We start from the raw sequence: 20,996 nt of genomic DNA, 5'->3' as shown, positions 1-20,996 counted from the left end.
AAATATACTGCCTGAATATCTACGTCAATGGCCAGGGCAGGTAACCGGAACGTTAAAACCACAAGGCGAAGATTCCGCTGGTGCACTTCAATTCAAAATAACCAAGTACAGTTAAACTCCACCGGAGAGTGGCTAAAATTTGCCAACTTGAAGACACACGTTGTCGCTCGGGGCAATGTCTACATCTACATCCATACTCCGCAAGCCACCTGACGATGTGTGGCGGAGGGTACCCTGAGTACCTCTATCGGTTCTTCCTTCTATTCCAGTCTCGTATTGTTCGTGGAAAGAAGGATTGTCTGTATGCTTCTGTGTGGGCTCTAATCTCTCTGATTTTATCCTCATGGTCTCTTCGCGAGATATACGTAGGAGGGAGCAATATACTGCTGGACTCTTCGGTGAAGGTATGTTCTCGAAACTTTAACAAAAGCCCGTACCGAGCTACTGAGCGTCTCTCCTGCAGAGTCTTCCACTGGAGTTTATCTATCATCTCCGTAACGCTTTCGCGATTACTAAATGATCCTGTAACGAAGCGCGCTGCTCTCCGTTGGATCTTCTCTATCTCTTCTATCGACCCTATCTGGTACGGATCCCACACCGCTGAGCAGTATTCAAGCAGTGGACGAACGAGTGTACTGTAACCTATGTAACGGAACTGAAATGATGGTGGGCTGACAGTAATTTGGAGCCCGCGCGTCTGAAACGGGCGCGCTTGTGTGAGACTGCCAGGGAGTGCACCCTGATGCCATCTATTGGCGAAACTGGGAATTAGCGCTGCCTGTCAGACAATGCACTAAGCTCTCGGAGTCAAATGTATTCTTTTTCTTGGTAATTATAAGTTATTACTGTATAATTTAATGTTGTAAAGCGCTAGTAGTAAATTATTATGACTGGTATGAACTCCAGGGTAGTAAATATAAATATTCTTAAATACTAAATGATTTCGGTAAAAAGGTGGTAGGGGAACGCCCCCACTCTTGGTGATACGAGCGTAGCTAGGGGTAGCTGGAGACACAGGGACGGAACAATTGAATGGCCTGGGGAGTGTTGACGTGATCGGACGTGCGTAACTGTGCTCACGCAAAAGTGATTGTGCAACAGCGAAGAGGCGAATATCGTCGCCGTTTTTGGAGTAAAACGCGACGAATGGTTGTTGAAGCCGCCTTTATGCCACTGGGGCTGATTGTAAGTGTTCCTGTGCCCAGATTTTATGGCGGATGTGCAGTAGCTTATACGAGTGCTACAGCTCATAGTTCCAGCCGCCATTAAGGGCATGAGGCGTGAAGAGCTGCGTTAGCCACATGCATCTCACCACCAGCACCGACACGTCTACCCAAGGCAAGACTGCTTGCAATTGTTAAGTCGAACTTTGTATACATGTAAAAGGAGAATACCAGTTTTCTTTTATGCAAGTGCAGAGGACAGAATATAGTAATGAGTAAAATTACGATGCATGTTGTTCATTGTAAAGTGTAGTAACCTCAAACATAGTATAGTGAAATCAGACTGAGGCCACCATCGCCTCTTTCATTTACAATTCTTTTGGTTGTAGAATACTTTAGCGTATAAGAATGTTGAAAAGAACAATGGTCACACCAGAATGAGTCGCCTATTTACAGTTACTTAAATTTTTCTGAGCAACCTTTCAAGTAAAGTCACTTAACTAATTCTGTATCAATGGTCCAAAGAGTAATATCCAAAATCATTAAATAAGTTGAAGGATAGAATTTTGTTAACCGAAGTTGCATAACCTGTCTTGGTAGTAATTACCAAGCCAACTCACAGAAATTGAGAGAGTATTTGCTTTGTAGAATCATCTAGAATGATCAGAAATAGTAATATTCAGAATTAAGTTTAAATTCAACTCAAGCCATTTCCCTTTGAAACGAGCCAAAAATTGATTTATTCTTTTGCTCCTTCAGAGCTGGCGACCTATAGTTATAAGTATTTTCAGGAGGATTCGACGGTAAGTCTGCTGCTCTCGTCGTGCTGATAGGATTATCCACTGCTGCTAGCAGTGGTGATTGGATACATAAGCTCACTACCAAGTTAAGTGGGTCAGGTAGGCAGTGTTACCGTGTGAACTGTAGGGCACTGTAGGCCGTGGATCGAACCCGTTCAATCATCACAGCTCTTAAGGAAATAGTCCGGTTAGGAGTGTACTAATCATTAGGTAAATACTGGCGAGTAACGGTCAAAATGTATACGCAAGTGAATTTAGCAAGGTCCACGTAGCACCTAGTTAATGTGGTGCAATGGCGAGGGTAGGAGTGGAGTAAAAGTGAGCTGAGCTTGTGGCAGCTGTGCTGGATTCAAATATTAACTACGTGAATTCACTACTGCCTCTTACCATTGGGACTGAGCTATTTACAGTTAAAATACGTAGCAGTAAGCGCAAAGGCGTGACAGCTACAAGTCCGTATTGGTTTTATACATACGGAATTGGGAAGTGGGTCATTCCGTCAGTGGAGGGGGTTAAAACAACCGAGTCAGTGGAGAACATACCCCATTTACTGATGGAAAGATTCAGCGGTTCGGTCGCACCTACTTCATTTGTTTTCGGATTGCATTTCCTTAGGATTCTTCCAATGAATCTGTCTGGCATCTGCTTTACCGACGATCAACTTTATATGCTCATTCCATTTTAAATCACTCCTAATGCGTACTTCCAGATAATTTATGAAATTAACTGCTTCCAGTTGCTGACCTGCTATTTTGTAGCTAAATGATAAGGGATCTATCTTTCTATGTATTCGCAGCACATTACACTTGTCTACATTGAGATTCAATTGCCATTCCCTGCACCATGCGTCAATTCGCTGCAGATCCTCCTGCATTTCAGTACAATTTTCCATTGTTAAACCTCTCGGTACACCACAGCATCATCTGCAAAAAGCCTCAGTGAACTTCCGATGTCATCCACCAGGTCATTTATGTATATTGTGAATACCAACGGTCCCATGACACTCCCCTGTGGCACACCTGAAATCACAGTTACTTCGGAATACTTCTCTCCATTGAGAACGACATGCTGCGTCCTGTTATCTAGGAACTCCTCAATCCAATCACACAACTGGTCTGATAGTCCATATGCTCTTACTTTGTTCATTAAACGACTGTGGGGAACTGTATCGAACGCCTTGCGGAAGTCCCGACATCGAAATCCAAAGGACACAATGTGAACAGTCGTGACTTGCTGGTAGATTAAGTCAAAACTCAACTCTCGTGTTCAGGACCGGTGAGCCACGGACCTCGTAGCAAGGGGAACGGCAGCACACACCCCGACACCGCGTGGACGCCGCCAGCGGCCTCGGCCAGACTACGCCCACGGAGATTTCCTCGCTGCTCCACGCCAACCGACCAACTGCAGTCCCGGAAATGGTGAAAGGACCAAGTATACGTCGGCCGATGAAACGACCAACCAACGGTCGTCCCGCTCCAGTCTCCCTCCGTCGGACAGTGCATGTGTGTCGTCAGCGGTCGGCGAACACTGGCTGTCCCCGACTTCACTCCTGGTCCGTCTCCGACTGCGAGACACACGACGACCCGGAAATACAGGGTGTTTCAAAAATGACCGGTATATTTGAAATGGCAATAAAAACTAAACGAGCAGCGATAGAAATACACCGTTTGTTGCAATATGCTTGGGACAACAGTACATTTTCAGGCAGACAAACTTTCGAAATTACAGTAGTTACAATTGTCAACAACAGATGGCGCTGCGGTCTGGGAAACTCTATAGTACGATATTTTCCACATATCCACCATGCGTAGCAATAATATGGCGTAGTCTCTGAATGAAATTACCCGAAACCTTTGACAACGTGTCTGGCGGAATGGCTTCACATGCAGATGAGATGTACTGCTTCAGCTGTTCAGTTGTTTCTGGATTCTGGCGGTACACCTGGTCTTTCAAGTGTCCCCACAGAAAGAAGCCACAGGGGTTCATGTCTGGCGAATAGGGAGGCCAATCCACGCCGCCTCCTGTATGTTTCGGATAGCCCAAAGCAATCACACGATCATCGAAATATTCATTCAGGAAATTAAAGACGTCGGCCGTGCGATGTGGCCGGGCACCATCTTGCATAAACCACGAGGTGTTCACAGTGTCGTCTAAGGCAGTTTGTACCGCCACAAATTCACGAAGAATGTCCAGATAGCGTGATGCAGTAATCATTTCGGATCTGAAAAATGGGCCAACGATTCCTTTGGAAGAAATGGCGGCCCAGACCAGTACTTTCTGAGGATGCAGGGACGATGGGACTGCAACATGGGGCTCTTCGGTTCCCCATATGCGCCAGTTCTGTTTATTGACGAAGCCGTCCAGGTAAAAATAAGCTTCGTCAGTAAACCAAATGCTGCCCACATGCATATCGCCGTCATCAATCCTGTGCACTATATCGTTAGCGAATGTCTCTCGTGCAGCAATGGTAGCGGCGCTGAGGGGTTGCCGCGTTTGAATTTTGTACGGATAGAGGTGTAAACTCTGGCGCATGAGACGATACGTGGACGTTGGCGTCATTTGGACCGCAGCTGCAACACGGCGAACGGAAACCCGAGGCCGCTGTCGGATCACCTGCTGCACTAGCTGCGCGTTGCCCTCTGTGGTTGCCGTACGCGGTCGCCCTACCTTTCCAGCACGTTCATCCGTCACGTTCCCAGTCCGTTGAAATTTTTCAAACAGATCCTTTATTGTATCGCTTTTCGGTCCTTTGGTTACATTAAACCTCCGTTGAAAACTTCGTCTTTTTGCAACAACACTGTGTTCTAGGCGGTGGAATTCCAACACCAGAAAAATCCTCTGTTCTAAGGAATAAACCATGTTGTCTACAGCACACTTGCACGTTTGAACAGCACACGCTTACAGCAGAAAGACGACGTACAGAATGGCGCACCCACAGACTGCGTTGTCTTCTATATCTTTCACATCACTTGCAGCGCCATCTGTTGTTGAAAATTGTAACTACTGTAATTTCGAAAGTTTGTCCGCCTGAAAATGTACTGTTGTCCCAAGCATATTGCAACAAACGGTGTATTTCTATCGCTGCTCGTTTAGTTTTTATTGCCGTTTCAAATATACCAGTCATTTTTGAAACACCCTGTACTATCTGTCGCTCCAGAGATTGTACGACAGTGCACTTATCGATACGCGCTGCTGCTGCCGCTCACGGGCGAGTGAGGCAGGGAGTCAGTGACAAAGAATAAATGGCATGAACACGAGCCGTGCACGGCTCACGATTGTATCAAATCTGATACAGTACATTTGCAAGTGCCTTAGACTTGTAAGCACATGTGCAAACTTTTCACGCGACACAAGTATTATTTGCTAATAGTCATCATTATTATTCCTCGTAACTAGTAGCATTTCTGTTTCTTACCTTTTCTTTGGCGTCTCATCTTCGTTCGCGCACGAACACTGTGCTTTTCGTACATGCTGCCACCTTCCTGTTGCTGCGAAAAAGTTGAAAAAAATGACGAACGTGGAGCGCAGACGTGATACGTACAGCTGCCAATACAAAACATTGTTTCTGACTGTGAGAAAAAAATATCGCCCAACGGTTTGATATTTGCTATGTGGGGACGCTAGAGGTTGAACAGTCCACTTGCAACAACCTTCTGCTTTTATTTGCAACCGCCTTTCCTTTGCAACGAGTGTACGCATTCGTCTGGGAACAGCGACGCAGCGCAGGATTATGACACGCTTTGCGGCTGTCTACAGAAAGAGTTAAAATGCTGTCGTACAACGAGGTGAGAGGTCGTCAGGTAGCGATATGCATATATACAGATGACGGCAGTATCGCGTACACAAGGTGTAAGAGGATGGTGCATTAGCGGACCTGTCATCTGTGTTCATGTGATTCATGTGAAAAGGTTTCAAGACCTGATTATGGCCGCAAGACGTGAATTAACAAGACTTGTAATGGTAGTTTGAGCTAGACGCATGGAACATTCCATTTTGTAAATCGTTAGGAAATTCAGTATTGCGAGACACACAGTGTCATCGGCGTGCCGTGAGTATCACATTTCAATTCGGACAACTCAGCGGCCGACGGCGTTCACGTAACGAACGAGAGCAGCGTCGTTTACGTCAGTGCTAATAGACAAGTAACACTGCATGAAATGACGTCAGAAATCAATGTGGGACGTATGACGAACGTATCCGTTAGGTCAGTGCGGTGAAATATGGCGTTAATGGGCTATGGTAGCGCTACGTTCGCAGGTTCGAAACCTGCCTCGGGCATGGATGTGTGTGATGTCCTTAAGTTAGTTAGGTTTAAGTAGTTCTAAGTTCTAGGGGACTGATGACCTTAGAAGTTAAGTCCCATAGTGCTCAGAGCCATTTTTGAGCTATGGTAGCAGGCGACCGACGCGAGTGTCTTTGCTAACAGCACGAGATCGCCTGCAGCGCCTCTCCTGGACTTGTGACCCTAGAGCAGGGGCGGGCAGGAATTCTGCACGTGTGCGGCGCACATGCACGTGTGCAGTTAACAGGTGTTCTGCGTGCACGCAGGGGCAATCTGGCCACCCGCCTCTCACCCCTCCGCACCATACCGTCTCTCCGCTTCTTCCTCTGTAATGCGTTTTGTTTCCTGGCCTGCTTTATTAAATGAAGGAATAAGGTTAGTAGGAGTGCTTGACAGAAATCATGGTTTGAAAGAGTACCTATTACCTACGATACCTTTTATTTAATTATCACAGGTGGAATTTACAATACGTTTAATGTCTGGAACAAAATTTCTACATACAGACAAACGCAAACAGTTACGTAAATTTTCATTACTGATGTTTGCTCTTAACCGAGACTTATTAATTTTCATAACAGAAAAAAATCTCTCACAAAAGTATGTCAAGCCCAACATTGACTATCTTCATGGCTTCACGATGGAGACGAGGAAACTCTTGCTGTGGAAAGTCGTGATAAAAATCTATTACACGTCTTGCCAAAAGGAACTTGTCTCTCAGACGAGAATTACACTGTAGATCTATTAATTCCATTTGCAAACTGAGATGAATATCATCTACAGAAACCAGATTCTCTCGAGAACTATTCAAAACCTTGGGATAAGTAAGATATATCCCCAAATCGCTTGAGAAATTCCTCTTTTATTGCACTAAGAACGGCAACATACTGAAATTTATTATAATGGCGTTCAATATTAAACTTCCACTCACCAGCGAGAATACTGTTACATATTATACATTTCCAATTTTCACTTTTTTCCACAGAGAACAAATGATTCTCCCATTTCTTTTTAAAATACAGCAAATCTCCAATTCTCCGTTTCCTTGATTCACTCTGCATTTTCCGGTTCTTGAAGTACAACGTTCACTACGTAGTGGTCGCTTCGCTTCAACGTCCGCAGCTTAGCCTGGTACTACACTGCCGCAACCTGCAGGCTGTCGCCACTGCCCCATTCGACGATTGCACGCGAGCAGCACACGTGCAGCGCTGTGTGCTCATGAGCCGCGTGCAACGTTTGCCCGCCCCTGCCCTAGACGATTGGAAAACTGTGTCCCGATCAGATGAGTCCTGATTTCAGTTGATAAGAGCTGGCGGTAGGGTTCGACTGTGGCGTCAGACTCCACGAAGCCGTGGAACAAAGTTGTCAACAAGCCACTGTGCAAGGTGGCTGTGGCTCATAATGGAGTGGACTGTGTTCACACTGAATGGACTAGATCCTCACGTACAACCGATTGGGTCATTGTCTGAAAATGGTGTATTCGGCTACTTGGAGACGATTTGGAGCCAGTGATGGTGTTACGGCGTAAAGTCAAGCAACGGCAAGCCGGAAACTACAGAGCAGAGAAAGCTGCGACAGGAAGTCGGCGAATCGCACGCTGGCCGCACCTCCTTCCGGGAAGACAACGCGACAGCAGTGGCCCCTATGTGGAGAGGACGTAAGCGCCGCGACCGGCTGGTGGAGGCTCAGTTCAATAGCAGCGTCAACGTTAGTCACTTCGCTTGTACTCCCTATGTAGCACAGACTTGGGATTGTCTGTACTGAAGAACATTACTTCCTGTATCGCCCTTTGCTTGCGACGTATCTGTGTAATTGTCAAAAGTTAGGTATCGTAATTTTCATATTGTAATAAAACTCAATAGCACGATTTGTTTGTTTCTTTCTCCAGCAAACCGGCTATGCAGGCTTCCTAGACACTACACGTGGACTTCATGTTCCGAAACTACGATGGCATGTCAGCGGGCCACAGTTGTTCGCAGCTCTATTTGAATAACATTCTGGACATTTCGAGCGAATGGTTTGGCTGTCCAGATCGCCCGAGAGGAGAGCTGTAGAGGTTAAAAAGTGCAATGGGAGACATAGACTGGAATACATCCAGCAAATAATTGAGGACGTAGGTTTCAATGGCTGCTCTTTTTAACCTCTACAGCTCCCTCTAGTGCCACGGAAGTTATTTCCTGATATTTTAGCGTACGTCCTGTCATCCCGTCCCTCCTTCTTGTCAGTGTTTTTCGTATGTTCCTTTCGCCGCCGATGTTGCCGCGAAGTAGCCTCTGCCCTAAACAGTGACTTGCCCAGTTAGCAATATTTGGCATATACTTTGCAACCGAATCTTTTTTTTTCGCAACAGGGTGATGTGACTTTTTTATTTTTTTATCTATACCTCCCTATTTTTTATCTATACCTCTCTCTCTCTCTCTCTCTCTCTCTCTCTCTCTCTCTCTCTCTCTCTCTCTCTCTCTCTCTCTTAAGTGCCTGGCAGAGGATTCATCGAACCAATTTCATACTACTTCTCTACCATACCACTCTCGAATGGCGTGTGGGAAAAAGGAACACCTAAATCTTTCCGGCTCCGATTTCTCTTATTTTATTATAATGATCATTTCTCCCTACTTACGTGGGTGTCAACAAAATATTTTCGCATTCGGAAGAGAAAGTTGGTGATTGAAATTTCGTAAGTAGATCAAGCCGCAAAGAAAACCGCCTTTGTTTCAGTGACTGCCACCCCAACTCGCGTATCGTATCAGTGACACTATCACCCCTATTGCTCCATAACACGAAACGGGCTGCCCTCCTTTGCACGTTTTCGATGTCCTCCGTCAATCCTACCTGGTAAGGATCCCATACCGCGCAGCAATAATCCAGCAGAGGACGGATAGGTGTAATGTAGGCTGTCTCTTTAGTGGGTTTGTCGCATCAAGTGCTCTGCCAAAAAGCGCAGTCTTTGTTTCCCCTTCCCCACAATATTATCTGTGTGGCCTATCCAATTTAAATTGTACGTAAGTGTAATTCCTAGGTATTTTATCGAATTGACAGCCCTTAGATTTGTGAGATTTATCGTGTACCCAAAATTTATCGGATTACTTTCAGTACCCATGTGGATGACCTCGCACTTTTATTTGTTTAGTGCCAGTTGTCACTTTTCGCACCATACAGAAATTCTCTCTAGATCATTTTGTAATTGGAGTTGATCGTCTGATGATTTTACTAGACGGTAAATTATAGCATCATCTGCAAACAATCTAAGGGGGCTGCTCAGATTATCACCTAGATCATTTATGTAAATCAGGAACAGCAGAGGCCCTATGACACTACCTTGCCGAACGCCAGATACCACTTCTGTTCTACTCGATGATTTACCGTCTGTCACTACGAACTGTGTTACTTCGCAACCGAATCGCCAGGGTGATGCGACTTATTTTTATTCGTTCTTGGTTTCTGATCTATACATTGGAGATGAAAACGTGAAGACGCCCCCGCCCCCCAGTGTGCACTTAAAGAGCGGCTGAGCTGTGCCACGCCGTAATTAACGGTAGCAGTCGATACGATAGTATAACGGCGAGAACGGGAACAGCTGGTACCCGATAAGTGTGCCCGCTCGATGCCCTGTTCAAGAATAGTCTCTGTAACGCGTAACGCCACAAGTTGCATATTGGTCAGCTTATTTTTTTACTAATATCATGTAATTTCATGCAGTTTTCTCCCTTTAACTCGAAAAACTCGTTCACCACGGTAAGTTCTCACTTTTCGGGTCCGCAGCTCGTGGTCGTGCGGTAGCGTTCTCGCTTCCCGCGCCCGGGTTCCCGGGTTCGATTCCCGGCGGGGTCAGGGATTTTCTCTGCCTCGTGATGACTGGGTCTTGTGTGATGTCCTTAGGTTAGTTAGGTTTAAGTAGTTCTAAGTTCTAGGGGACTAATGACCATAGATGTTAAGTCCCATAGTGCTCAGAGCCATTTGAACCATTTTTTTTTTTTCACTCCTCGGACGACCAGTACACCAGATTCTTACAGGCAAGACATCAGCCAGGTGCATTTATTTTTATCAGACGGAACAAGGAAGCAGGTTTTGCTACTATTAATCCGGCATCACATGGAAACCCAGTTCTAAGCAAAGAAGGGAAAGCAGAAAGGTGGAAGGAGTATATAGAGGGTCTATACAAGGGCGATGCACTTGAGGACAATATTATGGAAATGGAAGAGGATGTAGACGAAGATGAAATGGGAGATACGATACTGCGTGAAGAGTATGACAGAGCACTGAAAGACCTGAGTCGAAACAAGGCGCCCGGAGTAGACAACATTCAATTGGAACTACTGACGGCCTTGGGAGAGCCAGTCCTGACAAAACTCTACCATCTGGTGAGCAAGATGTATGAAACAGGCGAAATACCCTCAGACTTCAAGAAGAATATAATAATTCCAATCCCAAAGAAAGCAGGTGTGGACAGATGTGAAAATTACCGAACAATCAGTTTAATAAGCCACAGCTGCAAAATACTAACACGAATTCTTTACAGACGAATGGAAAAACTAGTAGAAGCCGACCTCGGGGAAGATCAGTTTGGATTCCGTAGAAATACTGGAACACGTGAGGCAATACAGACCTTACAACTTATCTTAGAAGAAAGATTAAGGAAAGGCAAACCTACGTTCCTAGCATTTGTAGACTTAGAGAAAGCTTTTGACAATGTCGACTGGAATACTCTCTTTCTAATTCTAAAGGTGGCAGGGGTAAATTACAGGGAGCGAAAGGCTATTTACAATTTGTACAGAAACCAGGTGACTGTTATAAGAGTCGAGGGGCATGAAAGGGAAGCAGTGGTTGGGAAGGGAGTGAGACAGGGTTGTGGCCTATCCCCGATGTTATTCAATCTGTATATTGAGTAAGCGGTAAAGGAAACAAAAGAAAAATTCGGAGTAGGAATTAAAATCCATAGAGAAGAAATAAAAACTTTAAGGTTCGCCGATGACATTGTAATTCTGTCGGAGACAGCAAAGGACTTGGAAGAGCAGTTGAACGGAATGGACAGTGTCTTGAAAGGAGGATATAAGACGAACACCAACAAAAGCAAAACGAGGAAAATGGAATGTAGTCAAATTAAGTCGGGTGATGCTGGGGGAATTAAATTAGGAAATGAGACACTTAAAGTAGTAAAGGAGTTTTGCTATTTGGGGAGCAAAAACTGATGATGGTCAAGGTACAGAGGATATAAAATGTAGACTGGCAATGGCAAGGAAAGCGTTTCTGAAGAAGAGAAATTTGTTAACATCGAGTATAGATTTAAGTGTCAGGAAGTCATTTCTGAAAGTATTTGTATGGAGTGTAGCCATGTATGGAAGTGAAACATGGACGGTAAATAGTTTGGACAAGAAGAGAATAGAAGCTTTCGAAATGTGGTGCTACAGAAGAATGCTGAAGATTAGATGGGTAGATCACATAACTAATGAGGAAGTATTGAATAGGATTGGGGAGAAGAGAAGTTTGTGGCACAACTTGACCAGAAGAAGGGATCGGTTGGTAGGACATGTTCTGAGGCATCAAGGGATCACCAATTTAGTATTGGAGGGCAGCGTGGAGGGTAAAAATCGTAGGGGGAGACCAAGAGATGAATACACTAAGCAGATTCAGAAGGATGTAGGTTTCAGTAGGTACTGGGAGATGAAGAAGCTTGCACAGGATAGAGTAGCATGGAGAGCTGCATCAAACCAGTCTCAGGACTGAAGACCACAACAAACAACAATCCGGCATTGTTGTAGCCTCGACTTCTTACGCTACAGATACAGTAGTGGAATAGCTTTTTTATATGTTTTTAGTATTTTACCATTGAAACTGGTGGTTCAATCAACTGTCAGTTACTTCTATGGGTTAATATTATTGTGCATTATTAATATACAATGACAACAATAAAATAAAATTTTAATTCTTAGTCACACACCAGTTGCGAGTCTTGACTCATACAATACTGCGATTAACGCTTTGTGTCCAAAGCTATTGTACTGAAAAAGTGGAGGGTGTAGTCAACAAATTTGCTTATAGAGATTCCTTCGATATTCAGGTCACAGATCTTAAAGGTCGTCCACATTGTCAGAACTGATTATGTCAGAAAACTGGCCGGGTAAGGATGGGAGTGCAAGCGGAGATACTCTTACTGCTAGACTGGCATTTGTTCACTTCACGGCGGCCTACTGTGCACGACTATGGAAATCTGCGAGGGTAGAATGAAAAATAATGCCTCCACCTTCGTTAATTGGGTTTCGATGGGAATATTTTAATAAATCAAACCCAGAAATAATCTTTAGAATGCGATCTTTAATTACCAATAATCACTTTTCCACTTAACCACCAGCCAATTGGATACATTTCCGCCAACGATGCACAAGTTTTCTGAAGCCCTAACGGAAGAAGTCGACACTCTGTTTCCGCAACCACAGTCTCACAGTTCTCTCAACGTCTTCATCAGAAGCATAATGATGTCGCCTGCAGATCGTCTTTCATTATCGGGAACAGATGGAAGATTGAGCTAAATCTGGACTGTACAGTGTGTTAACTGTAGGACGGCCGTTGTGGGGGGAGTGCGGGGAGAGGAGGAAGCAAGCGTTGGCTGGTGTGGGGCGGGGAGCCGGTGGAGGGAGGGGGGGACAAGGCACGCCTACCAGTTGCAGTGCTGGCACTACAAATTGCGCGTCATGCTTACACGAAAGCAGACGAAAGGCTTGGAAGTAAAACTCGCTTTAAATGTTGTTCGTAAACGAAACTGAAATCGTCATGTACATTCGGACGAAGTAGGGGACTCCTTCAAAGTGATCGCGAACAAAATATCTGAAATGGAAACTCACCTTTTCTTGTCAGGCGTTTGTGGAAAACTGTTTGAATCTTCCAATGCTACGCATGCTTTGCCCTGTGTATGTAGCAGCTCTCATTGAAGATTTGTAAATGGGCTCCCTTTCCCTTTCGCAGCATTCAATTACACGCAATATAATTTTGCGAGTATCCTACGTAATACTGGTTTCCTTCTAACCGTAGGCCTACCGGTAGGGGTTGTTGGCGACTCCCGAGATGGGCCAGTAACTACCTCTTCACTCATTTTGATAATGTTTAGCACAACTGCACAATAAAAACACGCAGAACAGTACAGCGCAAAACAATGACGAAACAGACGACAATGGCTACCTTGTACAACACAGTCAGCTACGTAATGTTGGCAGCAGTAGAAACTGCCATCCATTCCGTTCAACTGCTCTTCCAAGTCCTTTGCTGTCTCTGACAGAATTACAATGTCATCGGCGAACCTCAAAGTTTTTATTTCTTCTCCATGGATTTTAATACCTACTCCGAATTTTTCTTTTGTTTCCTTTACTGCTTGCTCAATATACAGATTGAATAGCATCGGGGAGAGGCTACAACCCTGTCTTACTCCCTTCCCAACCACTGCTTCCCTTTCATGTCCCTCGACTCTTATAACTGCCATTTGGTTTCTGTACAAATTGTAAATAGCCTTTCTCTCCCTGTATTTTACCCCTGCCACCTTTAGAATTTGAAAGAGAGTATTCCAGTCAACATTGTCAAAAGCTTTCTCTAAGGCTACAAATGCTAGAAACGTAGGTTTGCCTTTCCTTAATCTTTCTTCTAATATAAGTTGTAAGGTCAGTATTGCCTCACGTGTTCCAGTATTTCTACAGAATCCAAACTGATCTTCCCCGAGGTCGGCTTCTACTAGTTTTTCTATTCGTCTGTAAAGAATTCGTGTTAGTATTTTGCAGCTGTGGCTTATTAAACTGATTGTTCGGTAATTTTCACATCTGTCAATACCTGCTTTCTTTGGGATTGGAATTATTATATTCTTCTTGAAGTCTGAGGGTATTTCGCCTGTTTCATACACCTTGCTCACCAGATGGTAGAGTTTTGTCAGGACTGGCTCTCCCAAGGCCGTCAGTAGTTCCAATGGAATGTTGTCTACTCCGGGGGCCTTGTTTCGACTCAGGTCTTTCAGTGCTCTGTCAAACTCTTCACGCTGTATCGTATCTCCCATTTCATCTTCATCTACATCCTCTTCCATTTCCATAATATTGTCCTCAAGTGCATCGCCCTTGTATAGACCCTCTATATACTCCTTCCACCTTTCTGCTTTCCCTTCTTTGCTTAGAACTGGGTTTCCATCTGAGCTCTTGATGTTCATACAAGTGGTTCTCTTATCTCCAAAGGTCTCTTTAATTTTCCTGTAGGCAGTATCTATCTTACCCCTAGTGAGATAAGCCTCCACATCCTTACATTTGTCCTCTAGCCATCCCTGCTTAGCCATTTTGCACTTCCTGTCGATCTCATTTTTGAGACGTTTGTATTCCTTTTTGCCTGCTTCACTTACTGCATTTTTATATTTTCTCCTTTCATCAATTAAATTCAATATTTCTTCTGTTACCCAGGGATTTCTACTAGCCCTCGTCTTTTTACCTACTTGATCCTCTGCTGCCTTCACTACTTCATCCCTCAAAGCTACCCATTCTTCTTCTACTTTATTTCTTTCCCCCATTCCTGTCAATTGTTCCCTTATGCTCTCCCTGAAACTCTGTACAACCTCTGGTTCTTTCAGTTTATCCAGGTCCCATCTCCTTAAATTCCCACCTTTTTGCAGTTTCTTCAGTTCTAATCTACAGGTCATAACCAATAAATTGTGGTCAGAGTCCACATCTGCCCCTGGAAATGTCTTACAATTCAGAACCTGGTTCCTAAATCTCTGTCTTACCATTATATAATCTATCTGATACCTTTTAGTATCTCCAGGGTTTTTCCATGTATACAACCTTCTATCATGACTCTTGAACCAAGTGTGAGTAAGTTATGCTCTGTGCAAAATTCTACCAGACGGCTTCCTCTACATTTCTTAGCCCCAATCCATATTCACCTACTACGTTTCCTTCTCTCCCTTTTCCTACACTCGAATTCCAGTCACCTATGACTATTAAATTTTCGTCTCCCTTCACTATCTGAATAATTTCTTTTATTTCATCATACATTTCTTCAATGTCTTCGTCATCTGCAGAGCTAGTTGGCATATAAACTTGTACTACTGTAGTAGGTGTGGGCTTCGTATCTATCTTGGCCACAATAATGCGTTCACTATGCTGTTTGTAGTAGCTTACCCGCATTCCTATTTTCCTATTCATTATTAAACCTACTCCTGCATTACCCCTATTTGACTTTGTGTTTATAACCCTGTAGTCACCTGACCAGAAGTCTTGTTCCTCCTGCCACCGAACTTCACTAATTCCCACTATATCTAACTTTAACCTATCCATTTCCCTTTTTAAATTTTCTAACCTACCTGCCCGATTAAGGGATCTGACATTCCACGCTCCGATCCGTAGAACGCCAGTTTTCTTTCTGCTGATAACGACATCATCTTGAGTAGTCCCCGCCCGGAGATCCGAATGGGGGACTATTTTACCTCCGGAATATTTTACCCAAGAGGACGCCATCATCATTTAACCATACAGTAAAGCTGCATGCCCTCGGGAAAATTACGGCCGTAGTTTCCCCTTGCTTTCAGCCGTTCGCAGTACCAGCACAACAAGGCCGTTTTGGTTATTGTTACAAGGCCAGATCAGTCAATCATCCAGACTGTTGCCCTTGCAAGTACTGAAAAGGCTGCTGCCCCTCTTCAGGAACCACACGTTTGTCTGGCCTCTCAACAGATACCCCTCCGTTGTGGTTGTACCTACGGTACGGCTATCTGTATCGCTGAGGCACACAAGCCTCCCCACCAACGGCAAGGTCCATGGTTCATGGGGGGGCATTAAGCTTTAAGATCTTTTTTTAATGAAGTTGTGGTATTATGTGGCTGTGTAACTTTGGGTTGGAAGTCTATAGTGTTACTAGTCTTTTGAGATATGGTTAAACAAGAACGATTGTTTATGATTGATTATTCACCGTGCCTACTAGCTATGATTTTGGTTGCGGACGCAAAATATGATTCTTATTCGTGTTTATGCAATTCAATTAAAGTGAAGATTTGTATATTGCATCAGTAAGAGGGCAAATGTCCTAATTGAAGTTTATAATAAAGTCTGTTTTGAGTCAAATTAAAATTGTAAAACAATCACAATCTTCCAGAATGAGATCTTCACTCTGCAGCGGAGTGTGCGCTGATGTGAAAGTTCCTGGCAGATTAAAACTGTGTGCCGGACCGAGACTCGTACTCGGGACTCCCGAGTTCGAGTCTCGGTCCGGCACACAGTTTTAATCTGCCAGGAACTTTCACATCAGCGCACACTCCGCTGCAGGGTGAAAATCTCATTCTGGAAACATCCCCCAGGCTGTGGCTAAGCCATGTCTCCGCAATATCCTTTCTTCCAGGAGTGCTAGTTCTGCAAGCTTCGCAGAAGAGCTTCTGTAAAGTTTGCAAGGTAGGACACGAGGTACTGGCGGAAGTGAAGCTGTGAGGACGGGGCGTGAGTCGTGCTTGGGTAGCTCAGTTGGTAGAGCACTTGCCCGCGGAAGGCAAAGGTCCCGAGTTCGAGTCTCGGTCCGGCACATAGTTTTAATTTGCCAGGAAGTTTCCTATTTCCTTTAAATAATTGTGGTGAGATTGTAATTTTTGATTTTCTAAAGATTTGAGTATTACCAGGGTTCAACAGGGATGCCGATCCCCAGAAGCGGGTTCCGTGTAGCCTGTTTGGCCAGCCCGTCGGCAAGTTCATATACTGGGATTCCGACGTGGCCCGCGGTCCACACCAACACCACAGAACGACCGGACCGCTCCAGGGCACCGATGGACTCCTGCATGGTCGCTACCATAGTATGGCGGGGTAGCACTGGTAGGCAGCTTGTAGGCTGCTCAAGGAGTCAGTACAGAGAAGAAACCACTCGACAGGGCATGAACGGGTGCGCTCAAGAGCACGAGATATGGCCGCCAGCTCAGCAGTGAAAACACTGCAGCAATCTGGCAGGCTGTGCTGTTCAGTATGTCCTCCATGAACATACGTGAAGCCAACGTGACCATCAGCCACCGAGCCGTCACTGTAAACCACTTCATGGTCACCGTACATGTCAAGGATCGAGAGGAAGTGACGGCAGAGAGCTGTGTGGTTAACTGAGTCCTTAGGTCATGTGAAATGTCCAGTCGAAGCTTCGAACTAGGTGTATCAATATTTTCTGTTAATTATGTAATCGAATGTCCGCAGATCGTGGTCTCGCTTCCCGAGCACGGGGTCCCGGGTTCGATTCCCGGCAGGGATTTTCACCTGCCTCGAGATGAATGGGTGTTGTTGTGTCGTCTTCATCATCATCATTATTATTCATCCCCATTATGGTCGGAGGAAGGCAATGGCCAACCACCTCCGCTAAGACCTTGCCTAGTACGGCGGTGAGGGTCTCCCGCATCGTCCCCTATGCTCTGTCGAGGAGTATGGGACCTCATCATCTTCATATAATCGAATATCACATCTTACGCAAAATATGAACAAAAATACAATGAAATAGCTTCGTTGACTTCTTCTTCTTCTACTACTACTACTACTACTACTATACTACTACTACTACTACTACTATACTACTACTACTACTACTACTACTATACTACTACTACTTCTTTTTGTAGGGCGAGAATGGCTTGTTGGGATTTCATAAACACTAGCGACCACAAACTTCTTTAAACAGCGCCTCACGAAGTCCTATGCACAACTGAAGATACAAAAACACATTTGTACCACTCTACTGACATCTCCTAGCAGCCTCCTGGAACTGAAAATTGGTGTGACATGCCATCTAACAATTAATTACAGAAATTAGTAACAAGGCATGTATTACAATCCTACACACCACTCGTGGTTTAGTATGTCACCCTAAGTCTTTCGGTTATGCCATTGACGCTTTTCTTATGCGGTGACTAATCAGGATGTGTCGAGATCTGTGAACTCTGTGTGAAAGTCAATCACTTTTGTGTCAACATAGTTTAGTGTTTTCTTCCGATAGAGTTAATGTTAATTACATTTTTAGGTGCAGTGTTGTACGAGGTCGTCCAATGCACTACAGATCGATCGCATCTTTGTATATGACGACGACCACGACGCATCTGGCAATGGAGTCAAAACTGGCGTTCCATTCTCCACAGCGTAGGAAATGCAGAACATCATGAAGAGTGTGCACAGCTACTTTCGAATCACGAAACAAATGAAAGGATGGACGATAACGACCTATTTGCTGAATAATATATGCTGAAAATACACTGCATAAAATAACTCATTTTTTTTCCACAAAAATCAATAACTTTCAAAGTACACTGCATAAAATAACTGATTTTTTTTTCCACAAAATCAATAACTTTCAAAGTACTGTGTGTACCTGCAGGAGTAAGTTTCTCCAGGACATCGAATTACTGTACTGGAATAAAATTTGGCGAAATTGAATATACAGTAGTTTTTGCCTGTATCATAGGTTAAAAGAAAAGAATCTTTCGTTTCCCTTAGTTTCGTAATAAAAGTTTTTCACACTACATTCACGGTGATTCAGCTACCCCTACCGAAGGGTTTTATGCAACCCGCAATGCCTTTCAATGCCACGCTCGAGATTTCCGTATTCTCCCACTCGCTAATGGGAAACTATAAGTCGTACAGAAAACATGAGCAGGACCTTTTAGTACGAAATTTAAAGTTTGTACTGGAATAACTTTTCGCTAGAGGCCACGGTTCTCGAGTTACTCAAGAAAAACGTACAACAGTGACCTTGAAGTGCATCTGCACCCCCACGCTCATCTCTCAGCAGTTGGGATGTCTCTTCTGTTGTTCATGGCACTCCCTCCTACCTCTTTACAAGAATGTCCGACTACACCAACTATTTCCGCCGTTCGACATTTTCTGGCCTCTATTGATTGGCCTATTACGCCCCCAGCATAGTCAGGCATTCCATTAACATTATTAATTTAAGTGTACCCTTGGTGTCAATGACAGAAAAGTTTTTTTAACGTTTACTAAAACTAATTACATCGAAATTTCAATCCAAAATTAACCCTTCGTAGTCAGAACGTCTGACGAATAGAACGATGTAATTGTTTATTTTATGCTGTTAAAATTCACAAAATCCTTAGCTGAAATTTACACAAACGTCAGTTTTACAATTTGTAAACGTTCAACTAAACCAGATTTGTAATAAGGCCAATCTATTTAGACAAAAAAGGTCACATATGGGAAATAATTCGTGCAGTTGCAAATTTAAGTGGTAGGAGAGAGTGCCATGAAAAACATACACTCCTGGAAATGGAAAAAAGAACACATTGACACCGGTGTGTCAGACCACCATACTTGCTCCGGACACTGCGAGAGGGCTGTACAAGCAATGATCACACGCACGGCACAGCGGACACACCAGGAACCGCGGCGTTGGCCGTCGAATGGCGCTAGCTGCGCAGCATTTGTGCACCGCCGCCGTCAGTGTCAGCCAGTTTGCCGTGGCATACGGAGCTCCATCGCAGTCTTTAACACTGGTAGCATGCCGCGACAGCGTGGACGTGAACCGTATGTGCAGTTGACGGACTTTGAGCGAGGGCGTATAGTGGGCATGCGGAAGGCCGGGTGGACGTACCGCCGAATTGCTCAACACGTGGGGCGTGAGGTCTCCACAGTACATCGATGTTGTCGCCAGTGGTCGGCGGAAGGTGCACGTGCCCGTCGACCTGGGACCGGACCGCAGCGACGCACGGGTGCACGCCAAGACCGTAGGATCCTACGCAGTGCCGTAGGGGACCGCACCGCCACTTCACAGCAAATTAGGGACACTGTTGCTCCTGGGGTATCGGCGAGGACCATTCGCAACCGTCTCCATGAAGCTGGGCTACGGTCCCGCACACCGTTAGGCCGTCTTCCGCTCACGCCCCAACATCGTGCAGCCCGCCTCCAGTGATGTCGCGACAGGCGTGAATGGAGGGACGAATGGAGACGTGTCGTCTTCAGCGATGAGAGTCGCTTCTGCCTTGGTGCCAATGATGGTCGTATGCGTGTTTGGCGCCGTGCAGGTGAGCGCCACAATCAGGACTGCATACGACCGAGGCACACAGGGCCAACACCCGGCATTATGGTGTGGGGAGCGATCTCCTACACTGGCCGTACACCACTGGTGATCGTCGAGGGGACACTGAATAGTGCACGATACATCCAAACCGTCATCGAACCCATCGTTCTACCATTCCTAGACCGGCAAGGGAACTTGCTGTTCCAACAGGACAATGCACGTCCGCATGTATCCCGTGCCACCCAACGTGCTCTAGAAGGTGTAAGTCAACTACCCTGGCCAGCAAGATCTCCGGATCTGTCCCCCATTGAGCATGTTTGGGACTGGATGAAGCGTCGTCTCACGCGGTCTGCACGTCCAGCACGAACGCTGGTCCAACTGAGGCGCCAGGTGGAAATGGCATGGCAAGCCGTTCCACAGGACTACATCCAGCATCTCTACGATCGTCTCCATGGGAGAATAGCAGCCTGCATTGCTGCGAAAGGTGGATATACACTGTACTAGTGCCGACATTGTGCATGCTCTGTTGCCTGTGTCTATGTGCCTGTGGTTCTGTCAGTGTGATCATGTGATGTATCTGACCCCAGGAATGTGTCAATAAAGTTTCCCCTTCCTGGGACAGTGAATTCACGGTGTTCTTATTTCAATTTCCAGGAGTGTATTAGAAATCCTGACAGGTTGGAGACTAACTTGGAAGTGGGTGTACATTTGAAGCTCAATTCTGTACGTTTCTCAGGAAAAACTGGAAAACATGGC

The 20,996-nt window shown here is 45.1% G+C and overlaps 1 protein-coding gene and 1 non-coding gene across 2 annotated transcripts in view; both read left to right on the top strand.

Annotated features, from left to right (window-relative positions):
* The window catches only part of LOC126109884 (calcium-binding mitochondrial carrier protein Aralar1), a 702,128-nt gene that overhangs the window by 96,438 nt on the left and 584,694 nt on the right, over positions 1 to 20,996 (top strand). The window lies entirely within an intron of this gene.
* Positions 16,696 to 16,770, top strand: Trnap-cgg (transfer RNA proline (anticodon CGG)). Its single transcript has one exon. It is a non-coding gene; the product is annotated as a tRNA-Pro (tRNA).

This window comes from Schistocerca cancellata, chromosome 12 (genome assembly GCF_023864275.1).
Source record: "Schistocerca cancellata isolate TAMUIC-IGC-003103 chromosome 12, iqSchCanc2.1, whole genome shotgun sequence".
In the NCBI taxonomy this organism is placed as follows: domain Eukaryota; kingdom Metazoa; phylum Arthropoda; class Insecta; order Orthoptera; family Acrididae; genus Schistocerca; species Schistocerca cancellata.
The sequence above is the reverse complement of the archived record's forward strand: the minus strand, read 5'-3'. Positions and strand labels throughout refer to the sequence as shown.